This window comes from Diplotaxodon limnothrissa, linkage group LG16 (genome assembly GCF_057381915.1).
Source record: "Diplotaxodon limnothrissa isolate DT_005_m linkage group LG16, D_limnothrissa_male_GT1.1, whole genome shotgun sequence".
NCBI lineage: Eukaryota > Metazoa > Chordata > Actinopteri > Cichliformes > Cichlidae > Diplotaxodon > Diplotaxodon limnothrissa.
The window spans coordinates 25,394,253-25,408,054 of NC_140611.1; positions in this window are offsets into that span (position 1 = coordinate 25,394,253).

Here is a 13,802-nt window from a genome sequence, read left to right on the forward strand (position 1 = left end):
ATTCCAACAAGAAGCTTCAAAGAATAGTAGGTATCAATGTGTTTTAGTTTAAACTCTTAAACATTTTCCCCATTTTCTTTTAGTGCATTAGATGGCGCCATTGTCCTTTTATTGTGGTTATTTTCAACCCACAGTCATATTCACATATTTTTTAATCACCAATAGTGATTAGAGCACTCTGCAAAATTGATAACATTAGGCTGAATAGGGTTTCTATTTTAATTTAAAGCATGTTTCATGACAAGCTTTTGATGTGTGCCCACTTTTTTCTATAATCATTAATACTATATGTGAGCAGGAATTGATGTTGGCTTATATAACAACCTCACAGCTGAATAAATATTGTCAACAGATAAAAGAATCAGTAACTACATCACAAATAATGCACCAAAAATTAGTTTAAGGTTATTTAGAAGACTAACATGAATATAAGTATAACTGTATGACAGTACTTATGCTCAATTGCACGGCCAAACCATGCAAGAGATAGCTGGATCCTTTTGTGGATAAATAATTTGACTTGCCTCTTCTCTTGTGACACTTCCTGACTCTGTAAAGGCTGATTTGTTTGCTTCATGTACCCGCACAAGTCCAATGTTGTCATCTTAAATGAAGATCCATGGCACTAACAGGCTTACATCCTGCAGCCGCTTTGCCTTAATGTGTTCTTGGTGCACTGAAGGATCACCGTGCATTCTCTATGTGTATGTATATATGCTTTATAGCTTTTCCCACTTTTATGAAGGGTATCAGTGGTAAGCACACAGTGTCTTAATTTTGTGTAGGTAAACTATAAAGACTGCCACACCTAAAAAGTATATGGAGTATAAAGCAATAATATAAGTATAGACACACAAGTGGAAACATCATCACAGAGAAATTAATTTTTCCCCTTTTGGCTCTGTTGATTTCTTTACTTTTAACTATTAACCTGCACTGAAAAGAGAGATGGTGCTTAATGTAATAAGTAAAGTTTTTTTTATCCAAAGCCCTTTGATCCTGAGCACGCCTGTATATGATGTATCCAAAATGACACACGCATATATGTCGTTAAGAGCGGCCGTATAAACTGCTGTTTGTGCTGATGTTGAAAGGCAGGATCTCAGACTGCGAGATTTATTTGCATCTGTAGTTCGAATTGTTTCGATATGAATTTAAAACCAGTCCCCGGTGTACAGTACGAGCAGCATGAGGTGTTATGGACGAAAGAGAGAAGCACTTTTTCACAACCCCTGCAGAGCAAGGTGGCCTGCGCTCCATATCAAAACGGAAAATCTTCTACACCTGACAGAGCTCGTCTGACAGGAGAGCAGTGTGTCATTATAGGTGACTCATTATCTGCTCTCCTTGCTGCTTGTGTGTGTATGCGTGTTCTTCCCTGCGCATTAGTTTGTGTGTGTATGCACACGTTTGATATGGCATTTTCCCTTTTTGAGTATACATAGCAATTATGGAGGCATCGTGTTTAATACAAACACTGTGTTACCAACAAAAGGGGAGGCAAGTTTCATAAAGGTAAAATACAGCAGTGAGCATTAAAGTCAGCATTTCACAAAACACAACAATTCTCTGACCTTCACCGCATGTTCGGTAATTATCCTCGTATGTTCTCTCAAAGTGTGACAGCGTCTGTCTTTCTCTTTGCTCTCCCTCTGTATGTTTGCAGGTGTTTAACTCACCTGTAATATGACTAAACCTTCATGTGACTCTGCCTTTACCTGTCCTAATCCCTCGTCTTATTATTTAAAAAGGTGGTGTGGACTGAAAAACACTTCACTGGAGTGGCTGTGAGGATGATTTTAATTAGCATAATTGCAATGACCATGTGGACCGAGATTATTGTGTGGCTGCTAGGCTGTCTGTTCTATTGTAGCTCCTCTTAGAGAGAGCCTGTGGATTGCTCATTGACTCACCCAGCAGTAGCGTTTCCTAGCAACGCCTCTTGAATGTACTGTACAGTACTTCCCCATCTCATGGGCGCCTTTAATAATCTGCTTTGCCATTTCCATGTAAGCTTTGTTAAAAGATTTACTGTACGAAGCATTTGAAAGTGTGGTTTTCTTGCCGCTGTCCGCACAGAGTGTGTGCAGCAAACGGTGCTGATTCGTAGGATAAAATGCCGTTTACAGCAGGGCTTTTCCATGCGTGCAAGCGAATTAACGTGATGCAGGAATCCAAGGACTTCAGCTCATACAGTGAGGGGGGAAATGCTGATTGCTCATAATGAATTGCCATTAATGATAACGCTGTTCTGCTGAAGAACAGCTTTGACCTGGGCAATTTTATTAACTGTACCACATGCCTGATAGACAGTTTTAATAACTGAGGCTAATTTCACTGAAAGACCTCACAGTCAAGATGAAGCTCCCTGAATGTAAATGTTGTGGTGTTACACAACTTAACCATGCAATGGCCTCAGTTTATTCTGCACAATTTAACTAACAAGTAATTGTGATACTCCACAAAATCAGTGCAAAAAGGAGTGCATCTGACAGCCAGGAGCCGAGGGCAGCAGCAAGGTTATCATGAATCCTGGCATCACATGTATTGTTGCTGCCTGAGTTCTTGCTGATGGACAGCTTATATTCTCCGGGACAGGAGATCATGAGTCTTGCTGCCTTGTAAAATTGTGACCGCACAGAGAATGTGTCTGCGTGTGGGTTGATACGTAGACCTCAAAGCTTTGGTTTTGGCATGGAATTAAAGTGCGTATGCCCTTTTGTTTTATATTTTTATTTTCCATCCCCCTCACTTCTATCTTCTTACCTTTATCCTGGGTGATGCGTTTGTATCTTACCACTGTTATGACACATCCCTTCATGCACAGCCAGCTTATTCAGGGTTACACACACAATAATCAGCTGTTATTGTGTCTTATTAACTGGACACATATGAATATTAGCATCCACAGCACCAGGAAGAACCCTTTGTTTTCCCTACTTCCTTTTCACTTCTCTGCTCGTCCACCCCTTCACATTGTTTTGTTTTATTCATGTCTTTCTCTGAACTTCCGCGATTTCCTGGCTGCCACATCCGACATCCTTGTGTCGCGCACACACAGTTCCTCTAATTCTGCTTCAGTTGCTTTTATATTCTTTCTTTCTCTCTTCACCTGTTTCTGTTCACTGCTTTTCCCTGCGGTGAAGATGTCTCCCATCTGGCTGACTTCACAGCAGACTGACAGTCTCTTGCAGCTCTCTTGTGACTCCTTGCTCCTAGTGCCCACTGCCAGAAGCTCTACAGAAATAACACAGGTAAATTTCTTTTAATATAAGAAAGGCCAGAATTGTAAAACTTGGATTAAAGAACATAGCCTTAAGTATTCTAACACAGGTAAAACAAAGCACATTATTTTCCGAAGTTATGTAAATAAGGCATTTTATATCTTTTGTAATATAAAGTTTTGGTCAGAATGTTTCATACACTTATCATGGGCATGAATGTCATGGTAATTTTGGTCTTTTCATGATTTCTTTGCCCTGTTCATTTTCCAGGGTGGGATGAGTGTACAGCATACCTTTTGTGCACAAAATCTGCGTGCACAAGTTTAAATTGGTAGCCAAGCTTCTGGCTTGATTCTGGCTCAATATTTGAACGATCCTCTTGGTAGAATTGGTTTAATTGGTTGGTTTCCTGCTGTAGACCCAGATGTTTTAGTCCACAACATTCCTATAGGGTTGAAGTAGGTTATTTGAGAAAGACATGTCCATAAACTTAATGTTACCTTACTATATCCATTCCAAAAGTTGAAGTTGAGGAATTTGTAAGAATTGCTCCTTCATTACTTTGTGCAATGTACCATTCCCACTCGCAGCAAAGCAGCGCCTCAACATGATGCTACAGGCACCATGCTTGACAGTGGGTACAGTGTTCTTAGGTTTGAAAGGCTCACCATTACTCCTCTAAACATAAGAAAACCCAAATAAATTTAAACTTCTGCTCCCAGCTCTTGTTTTTTTTTAAAGTTATACAGTTCAAGTAAATCATTCAAAACCAAAAATTGACATGACATTTATGCCCACGATTATTGTATATAATCTTCAAACCACTACTATAAATATGCTAGCCACATAGAAACTGCTTTATTCTATCTTATAATCATTCTTTATTTTCAGCAACAGCAGGGAGGAAAGCTGTCACTGATGTGACCCCACTAGGATAAGCTCACGGTAAGATTCATACATTCTTTTCCTTAAGTAAAGTTTTATTATATTTTCATAGCACACCAACTAAATATTGCATCGAATATTCAGACAGCTCTAAAAGTAAGATATGTTTTGAGAGTAGGTTCGGGTTCTTTCATATAAACAATTTCAGGTCGAAATATTGCAGCACAATACCTGCAACCCCACACTATGTCTTAATTAAGCCATTAGGAAGCGCGTTTCCTAGACTTGGACACGTCTGGTGTTAATGAGCCACCTCAGCTGTCCACTGTGGTTACTTGCAAGGCTAGGTGGTTCTCTTTGGGCAAGGATAAAATGGAATGAGGAAGCATGAGCCAGCAGTGAGAATTCACAGTGAGGTGATTAAAGGTAGTAGTGAAAGCCCTGTCTGGGAGCAAAAGATTAAGATGATGCTACTCTCTCATCTTCCTCAAAGCCAAAGTCATTTGATGTGGCCCCCACAGGCTAGTTGCCTAGAGCCAACGTTCTTCGGCAGAAGATCACAAATGAAGATACACATATTCAAATATGTTTTTGATGAGAGTGGCTGCCATTAGACGATAAATTGAAAGATTGGCTTGGCACATCACAGAGTGCATTTGAAATTCCTCCTGTGGAGGAATTGGCAACACAGAAGATTTTATGTGTCCAGAGCCAAATGTTTGCAAATATACAAAGTACCGTAGCTCTCTAGATAGTGATGTATCAGACGTGGAAGCAGAGGACGTCAATTTGTAACAGAGTTAAAAACCTCAGTCTTTGCTCAAAGTGCTAAAAAAAGATTTTTTACACAGGTAGATAGTTAGGTATGGCAAACAAAAGAAGAAGCCAGAGCAGCACGTGGAAGTGTGACAAACACTGAGATGTAATCTCTGACATACGGATGAAGATGAAAGGCATTTTTAAAGCAGCTACTGCATGGAAAAAAAAAGAAACAGGTGTTACCAGTGACAATGATGAAGATTAGGTGTCTATTTAGGGGCAGTGCCTTGATTAATGTAATTAGTAACACCTGTGTTTACCTACTAATTTCTGTCAAAATGTCTGCTGTGAAAAAAAGTGTATCTGGCAGAGGACAAAGGGAACACGTGAAACGTAGGGAACGAGACGACAGTTGGACACAGGTGCAGCACATTAGGGTGGGGCAAGAGATCACACAGGAAGGGCAGCAGGTGAAGGATGTGCGAGCACATTTAAAACAGAATGTGACAGCGATAGTCCAAGGAAACAAAAACATAACTGAACTAATTAGCTGTATGCAAACAAACAAAGCGCAGGCAGATAATGCCTGTGAGGATTTGCTGCTTTTTTGCCTTGTTTTGCAGATTGTATCCACTCTGGCTGGAAGACTCAGAATGACCTTTTTATTGTCTTTTTTTTCTTGTTTGTTTGTTTACAATACTTATAATGCAAAGAAAAAATGCCTGGTGTCATATTGTTGAAAACTTTTTTTTTTTAATGAAATGTTGTTTTTCCATACTGCCTCTAATATAAGCAAAGTTAGTATTCATGGGTATTAGGCTTACAGCATGACTGCGACATGCTGGGTGTAACTAACAGTCTGCTGTGTGTTGCGCAGAGACGGAAATTACCATAAGAAAAACGTGACTCAAGGGCACTGATCTTTAGTGGTGTGCTGCTTGACCTCTTGTATGTACAGTAACATTTGTATTCAGTTCAATTCAAGGCAAATTCAAGTACTGTAATGCCACAAACTTTGTTGAAAATGCGTGTCTTTCCTGTTGCACGGTTTATCTTAGCGTATATGCACATCCCTTAAGGATTTAATTTTCTAATCACTGAGTTGGTCAGTGGAATGTTAGTGTTTGGGAAACCTACACATGTAATTTCAGTCGCTTCTGTGTTCTTAATTGTGTATGTGTACATATATTTAAAGTGCAGCATGTGTGTGGGTGTTTGTGTGTATGTGCATGTCTTATACAGTATATGTATAAGCAAATGTGCCTGGAAGGGCCATTAGATATTCCACTTCCATATGTCCCCCATATATTACTCAAGGGAATGATCTTATTAACGTCAATCAAACTTAACCTCGCAGGCTAAAGATTTAAATAGATCTTAATACTGCTGTAGTGTGGTCATCTTACTGATATATAACTCTGTGTATTTCATACTTTTCAAGGCAATGTATATTTCAGAAGGTCGATTATGTATGGGCATTGTCCGTTTCACCGGCAATGAAGCAGTTTATTCAGATAAAAGGTCGTTTTGAAAGCATTCATGCAGCCAAGGTCTCCCTTTTGATTGCTTTCACTGATTTCCTGATGTAGAGCAGGCCATTGTGCTGTACATGGATGATGCTATTATCACAGATACATTAAACATGAGCCATGAGCCAGGCACTGGAATAAAATGGAACAGATGGTAAGCATATTTTGAGCTGAGCCAGAATGAATAATTCCCCCAACTGATGACACAGCAAAGCCTCAACAGCTTTGAAAACTTCTAAATTGTTGTGGGAAAAGTTTTAGTTTCTATATTGGAGTGATTTGTTGTTGTTGTTGTTTTTGGATGTCAAAAACCTTGGAATAACAGATTTTTTTAAGAGATGCTTTGAACAGATTGAAAATGCAAAACTATGAAAGAACACTGTGTACAAATCGTAACAGCAAAAAGCTCATTCTCAAACCAATTCCCTCTAGTTTTATTCCTCCTCTCGCTATGATGATCTTTAGTTTACCTTTGTAAACAAGCTGTTGCTGTGTGTGACATTCTCCTTTTACAGCAGCTTAGCTTTCCAGGTCCAGATGCCGGATGTTTGTCCTTGAGGGGACAGTTGCCCTCAGACCTACCTGTCAGTTTAAATAAGAGGTGGCAGGGCACTTTGCAGTATATTTCCTCAAAGTACAGAGGTTATAAACCATTTTTAAAAAGTAATAACAGACTTTTGTCTGCAGTGAGAGGTGTGTGTTTTCAAATTGTTATGCATTTATGACTTCTTTCACTAGAAGTCGTGATTTTTGTTGACCTTTTTGCTATCCACAGTTTGCTTTAGCTCACTGCTGTCCATAAATCACAGTTCAGACCTAATGGCCCAGTCATGTTTTCTCTGCACAGGTTACTTCTATCTTTTTTTCTTAGTGATCATTAGTTTAAATGGCAAGGCAGTACCACCAAACCATGATGGTCATTAGTTCTGTAGCATAGGATTATTTTTCACAGCAAAGTTTTGTTATTGTTTTATTTTTATTATTTTTTGACTCCATCGTTCATTACAGTCGGTGAATGATTTATTGTGTCTGAAAAGCAGCCCATAACTGAACGTAACTTTTAAATGCAATCTTGTTAAAGCTATCAAATTCACCAACTTTCAGCTTCATTGCCTCCAGGTAGTGTCCTCCCCATTATACCCTAATTAAGACTGTTTCTCCATTCTATTACTTTCAGTATGACTTTAAAAATGAAATGCAGGGAAACCGAAAGAAAGGTCAAATGTACGTTTGAGTAAATCAGTTAGGATTTGTTTTTCTACAGCTATTACCCCCCGCAGGAGATTTAGTTTATAATTGACAGGCAAGTCAGTCAATCACTTGTCGGGATGTAAAGAGATGAAAACATCTTGTCCTCTTCTATATCTACTGTGAGCTTTCTATTCCTCTTACTCCATAAGTCATTAGTTAATTTATCTGAAGTCAAGCTGAAAGGCATGTTTTCCTTTTCATGGCCCTCACGCATCACTTAAAGTGGCCTTACCTTCCTCAGCTCATGTTAATCTTTATTGTCCTTCCTCTTGTCACCTATTGATCTTACCGGTCCTTCAAAATAACAATTGGGCAAGAAAATTAAGCTCTTGTGTGCTTACATGACCCTGACAAAAAGGAAGACAGGGGGGGGGGAGAGAAAATAGTTCTTCATTCTGCAACATTTAGTCCAATCAGCTTCCTGAGGCTGAAAGCCGACGGGTGGTTCGGCTCCTGTGGTGAAAGAAAGTGGAGGCTGTAAGCCTGCTCCATTTTTCTATAGCATCAAAAATGCATGGGAGTAAAGTGCATTATGAATTACATGCAGGGCTATGTCTAACAAATTCATATAGCCAATAAACACATGGCTGTTCAACGTCTCATAACTGGCGTTTTCATCAGATTCAAACATCTGGCATGGATTAATAATGTATTTTTAAAGGAGAGTCTGCTTTAAAATTACCCTGAAGAGACACGAATCTAACATTTATTGTTATATAAGTGCTTAGTTTCTTTACAATGCAGGCTAGATTTCTTTAACAGTGATTTTATTCCTGCATGTTTATTTAAAATGAACACATTTTAGAGTGGAAAATAGGTGAACCAACTCAGTTCAGATGCATAAATCGTACGGTAATAGCATATTAGCAAACAGCCTAGTGTTTGTGTAAAGTGAACAGAGTTTTTTGGCAGCATGTAAACACCATGCTACCTGGGGAGGAGTCCAACACTGTTTACAACCAAAGTAACAAATGGAACATAGTGTAGTCTCCTGAAATATTCATCCCAGAGCCACAGCAGACACTGCAATGGCAAAGAAAAGACAATGATGAAGTGAATGACCAACAGCAGGGCAGAGACTTTGCTCAGTCAAGTGAAACCACCCTTCAGTCTTCTCCTGGTTTTTACTCCTGCTGCTCAAAATGGAGAGAAATCATCATCAGTCAGCACGTCTTTCCTATAGAAATCACGCGGTGTGCAAAATGAATCTAGGTTTACATTAAAACATGTTAAGTTGTGGGAACATGCAGATGTAATGTATTCCGGTTGCAGTTGCTAGGTAACAAGTGTTTCACGGGGAAACCCTCATTATGAAGTGTTTAAAATGCGTCATTAATTGCCAATGTGCAGATAGAAGTATTTGAACGTTAACCTTCAAAACTAGTGCAGTACAGAGCGATTGCTTGTGTGGATTGTGGTTCACGCGCCTTGCATACTTGTCTGAAATAATCCAAGCATTGCTCGCAAATTGCCTTTGTGAGTTTAAGTCATATTCAGGACAAATGACCGGATTGTGTGCTGGATCAAAAACCTTTATGTGCGTGCAGTGGAACAGAGGCACACCGTTATGTACAATCTCTTTCTCATAGCTCTACACTTATCAAACAGTTGCCTCCACAGCCACAGAGCAGAGGATGCAGCCGAGAATCTGCCACCCTCGTCTGAACAGGATTATTTTTAGCAAGCATGGATTGTGAGAGAGCACTTGTTTTATTTCAGTCCTACTGGCTGTGCCTGAAGCACCACAATTATTTGGTGCCCTTCGAGTATGCAGTCATTTTCCTCAAGCGTACATCCAACACAGGGATGGACAAAAGGTGGCAGGTTTTATGAATTCTGCTATCCTCTATAAGAGCTGTTCACTGCAGCTTTCAAAAGCATTCCTCGTGGCTAGTTTCTTGGATAGTGTCCTTTTTTCTTTCCTTTTCTTTAACAAGTTAAATGCGGGGTAATGTGTTCGATACTGACTTAAGCGGTTCCCACATTAAAATCTATTTATTCTAGTTTTCTTGCTTAAAGGCCCAAAAAGAAAAGAAAAAAAAACCAAAACAAAAGGCATACTCAGAGCATTAGCATTTCAAATGATTCTTTAGTCCCAAATTTCAGCTGTGAATCACATTTGGCTTCTCATAACTAAAAAAAAATAAAAATAATAATTCTTCACTGCCCATCCTCTAAAAGCAATAGTTTTGGCAAAGGAGGGCAACAGTCACTTACTGATCTTAAACCAAACATGAAATGGAAGGGAGCAGATAAAGCGAGCATCAGGCGAACAGGCTCACTATTCTACAGAGAGAGTGGGCTTGGTGTGATGTGTCCTACTCAGCTCCTTTTCCCCTGTGCTGTTGGCGACTACAGCAAAGATGGATTTTGACTCCGGTGCAAACTGAGCTGTTTTGCAGACGCCCACACCAGCCCGTTATCGTACAAATACAATACACCAGAGACGAGGCATCTGTTGTGGCTTTTTGTGTGCATGTGTGCGTGTGTTTCAGAGTAAGTACGGAGAGATGTGTTTTCATGTCCGTGAGCATGAGCTTGTTTAAAATGATGGAAGACAGATGATACCGATTTTTTTTAGCATCACTTGTTCTTTTTTTTCCCATTTTTTTTTGTTTTGTTTTTTTTACAATGCACTTCAGAAAAAAAAAGAAAAAGAAATGGTGGGTTATGGACCTTTTATAAATGCACCGCAGTATGCTGCCTCGACAGAACTTGCATTAGGCTGTGGCAGCTGTTTCCACACCGAATTATCAAACCTATTTGTATTGCCAGGAGAGGAGCTGAGGGATAAAGAGGCAAAGTGTAAATGTAAAACAAGTCATGACAGAATCTGACAAGAGACAGAAATATTCTCTATCCCCCTCTGGTGTTCTCTTTTACACTCTCTCAACCATTTTAATCTCCCCCTTAATACCATCCCTTCCAGACTCAACTTTGATCACTGTCATTTTGAAAACTTACAGGATTGGAAGGATTGAGACAAATGTATTATTCATCCCACACACCAATTCGGCTCTCCTCTGTTGTCTGTAATACACTTCTCTCATCTTCCTGTCAGTTTTGTCTTTTGTTCACTTTGCTCTGTCGAAGCCTCATAGGAAGGTACTGATCTTTGATGATCTGTAATGGACTACAAGGAGGAAAATGTCACAAAAGTCACAAAAATGTTTTTTTCAAATATAAAAGATATTGTAAAAAAGTCATAAAATCATAATTTGCACGTATATACAGTCTTAGGGTATTGATTCGCTAACTATGAAGAAAAAATATTTATATATTAGTAAAATATGGACTCAAAATTCACATCACTCCCAGAAGCAGTGGGGTTCTTCAGTAGTCTGTCTTGGATTCATGGTCTTGGAACAACGGACAGAAATGCCACCCTCGTATTTGTTTCATGAAGCAGATATCATGATCACCTTCAGCTGGCGTAAGCACTAAGCTCCCTAATCCAACCGGCACCTCAGAAAATCACACCCAGAGCTCATGAGTCAGGAGCTACGGCAATAAAGATGAATTGGAAATCACTACGAAGGCCTTGAAAAGTTGATTTACTCTGGCCAGAAGGGTTTAAAAGTAATCTGACAATTTGGAGGAGGAGCAGTGCAAAAACGCTTGGCATTCCAAAGTCTGATTGTCAAGCCAACAAGTTTACATTTACCCGCTGCAGCTAGGCTCATAGTGACAAAACTGAATCCTACGGTCATGCTGGATTTTTTTAATGTGTTTAAACACAAGAAACTTTTGCTTTAGGAAGCAGAGCTTTGTAAAAGGAAACACTCACCTACATTTGCTTGCATGTTAGATAAAGTGAGTAAAAAAATAAATAACAGACACTTCATCAGCTCACTAAGCCTCTTTTTCTCTACTTCAGCATATACTGTGTGCAGTTACCTATGCATGACAACAAGCAGGGTAGATTTACCACTTGGAGCTTTTCGATAGCAGACATTTTGACTTGCCAGAGCAAAAATAGCACAGGTGAGACTAATTTGGTTTGTGATGGCTCAGTTCCATCAAGTGTCCCATTATGCTATGACTGTGAGCCAGAAAGCACTAATTTTTGCTCCAATGGCTCTGTGGTTTCAGAGAGATAAAGACAGCCTTCAACCTTTGATTTTTGTCAGCAAAAATGGCAACCGTACATAACATGCAGATATTGTTAGCTGTAAGAAATCAAGACTTTAGGCTAAAATGTACTTCTCAAGCAGCAGATGTATTAAAACACGTAACTGCTAATATAATTTAAATATTCTCTTAGTGTAGACAGTCCATAAAAGACTGAGACAAAGGGATACTGTATTTGACTAGAGTGCTTTTTAAATAGTGAATGACTTCACCCTTTATGCATGCAACTTTCCAGCATGGAAACCAGCAGCTACTTCCACCACCAATCTTCTGAAACTGACAGGCACTTCGTGCAGTGGCCCAGAGTGTGTAGGTGTGAAAGTGTTTTGAATTCACAACTCAGTTTTTACACATAAAACCAAAACAACAAGTGTGGCTTTTTTAGTTTTCACTGCTTAACGAATTTAACAAATCATCACCCACTGTAAGGTTTATGCTACAGCTGCCCTAAATCAACAGTATTGGTGATTACCAAAATTCTTTCTTTCATGTTTCTGTACTGGTTAATACGAGGTCAATCCCAAAAGTAAGGTCTCCTATTTCACAAATATAAACAGCTGTTTATTTTCTATAATATTTACATCATTTATCATTGAAGAATCATTTCTTTTTAATGCATTTTTGTTGACACTGTGGCAATTTTAGAATGCTGATGTTATACCAGCTTGCCGTCATGTCTTTCAGGAAGCATTGAACCTCATCTTTCACCTCTTCTTATGGCGGTAAACTTTCTACACCACTTGGTGCTGAATTTCAACCAGTTTAATGCCTTTTGAGTTCAAAAATTGAATAACTGCGCGAACTTCATATTTGGCGGTAGCGTTCAAAGGGAGCTCCATTTTCAAGGGCTGCCAAGCCAAGATTGAGCATCCCAGCGAAACCGTGCATGCTCATTTGGGGGTGGAGAAAGCACCAATCGCAACAGTGTGGCCAACAGCCGTACGAACAGTTTCTCTACGTCCCCACAGCTTTGGATACCTTACTTTTGGGATTGCTCTCGTAAATAAAAGTATAATTTTTAGTTTCAAACAAGTTTCTGAAAGAACTCTAAAATATTTGCTCCTTGTTTCTGTTACAGGTGGTCTGATACATTTGTTAAGCACTGCGATACATAGATTGTTGCATGTCGCAGGCAAGACGTCAACATCTGAGACACCTGTTATTAATATGACAAGGAAAAAAGTAAGATAAGCCTGTTTAATTCAAGTTAACCCAGATTGGTTACCTTGGATTTAATCAATACAGAAAAAAGAAGTTTGACAAGTTCTTCTAATTATCTCAGAAATTCAGAGAAAACTTGTTTTTCTGAATTTACAAAAGAACTTAAAATCCTGAAAGAGCCTCTGTTGACTTCAAAGCTTGATTTAATGAGCAGTAATGACCTCCCCTTCCAATTAGTTTAATACACCTTTCTTTTGGTTTAGCTTTGCAACATTGAGATATACAAGCGTCTTTGTGTCTTGAGTCACCACAGAGAAGCCAAATTGAATTTTAGATGTGTCATCTTGTATCCTGGAGCCATACAGGTTCAGTGCCATCTTTACTACTGAAAAAAACTGTATCTCCCAATCTTTTCAAGTATGTCTGCAGTGGGACCATTATTGCACGTGAAATCTTTCAAGTCCAAAAAGACTCTTTAGGGATTTTAAGTTATATTGTTAATTTAGAAAAACAGAGTACATTTTTGTGTTTCAAATTATCTCTGAATTTCTGAGATAATTAGGATAAATCTTTTTGTTTTCATTTGCTTCCATAGCTTTTTGGCCATGCGTCTGAAATGCATGTCACAAGTTGATGGATCGAAATTTGCTGAAAAAAACAATGAGCTAGAATAGAACCAGCAAAGTAGAAAAGAATGTTTATAATATAGTATAATTATATAGTATTAGATAGCAAAGATTATAACTTTTACTAAAATGATGTTTAATATGCTATGATTGAATTATTTTTGTTAGCTTAACAGAGTGATTTGGATGCTGAAACTCTTTTGGCCACACAATTGGCATTGGTGGGATACACTGTG